The sequence below is a fragment of the Aplysia californica genome, unplaced genomic scaffold, assembly GCF_000002075.1.
Source record: "Aplysia californica isolate F4 #8 unplaced genomic scaffold, AplCal3.0 scaffold00797, whole genome shotgun sequence".
Taxonomy (NCBI): domain Eukaryota; kingdom Metazoa; phylum Mollusca; class Gastropoda; order Aplysiida; family Aplysiidae; genus Aplysia; species Aplysia californica.
Genome location: NW_004798067.1, coordinates 73,958 through 74,913, shown reverse-complemented (window position 1 = coordinate 74,913; position 956 = coordinate 73,958). Strand labels below are relative to the sequence as shown.

Below are 956 nucleotides of genomic sequence, written 5' to 3'. Positions count from 1 at the left end.
CCAACACGCACACACACACACACACACACACACACACACACAAAGACAGGGCGAAAAAATCACACACAAGAAAAACAACAACGAGAAGATAGGCGTTAAGACTTCAGAATATGAATAGAAAGCTCGAAGGCTACACAACATGCATACAAAACGATTTATCAACCTTGCATGAGAGACCACAACTGAAACGTGTGCACACATGCATGTAGGCTACACATGTGTATAATAAATCGAAACTAACCTCACTTCGACCAGTTGAATGTTTTGAAGTGGCGGCAGACAACACTACTGTGTCCACTCAAGCGTGTATGTTTGTGCGCGCGAGTGCGTTCGTCCTGTGAGGTGACAGTAACCTAGGCTACATGTAATATTGTTGCTGCGAAGCAACCTCGTTTAACCTGATAATATGAGACTTGTAGGTCTACTTGCGGGCAGGCCTAAGCCTATCTCCAGTCAAGCAGTGGGGACGTTTGCAGCTTGCAGCACATGTTATATCTATGGCAGCTATTTAGGTCAACTCTAGCATGCTTTAGGGTTGGCTTGGGGACGGCTTCTGTGGTTTGTCGCTGTGGGGCACAGACGTCCTTGATCCGAGGCAGCGGTGAGACTCTGAAATTACATAATTCTTGACTTGACGCTATCTCCCGTTACAAGGGATAAGCCTACCTACGACGCCTTTCCTTGTCTATGTAGGGGCCCACCTGGCTTGTTCAGAATCAGGTCATATATGACGTCACATGTGCCAACGACAATGCACAAAGATGTCTAGGCTAGCCTAACATCGATCTTTTATCATTGATCTGTTTACAGTCCTAAGATCGACCCCTTTCCCTGTGTGTAGTGTGTAAGAGAGGACGCGCATGGGTGGATGGGCTCTACATGTCAAGTTGACCTCTCAACTCTTAACATGAATCAGAATACAGACAGCCAGGATCGTATGTGGGAGAATACGTGGG

The 956-nt window shown here is 46.7% G+C and overlaps 1 protein-coding gene across 1 annotated transcript in view; it reads right to left on the bottom strand.

Annotated features, from left to right (window-relative positions):
• Positions 1–517, bottom strand: part of LOC101857212 (lambda-crystallin) — a gene marked incomplete in the record, with an annotated part of 9,903 nt that extends 9,386 nt beyond the window's left edge. Inside the window, 1 exon segment of the mRNA XM_013088724.2 lies at positions 242–517.
• Positions 518–956: the final 439 nt, after the last annotated feature.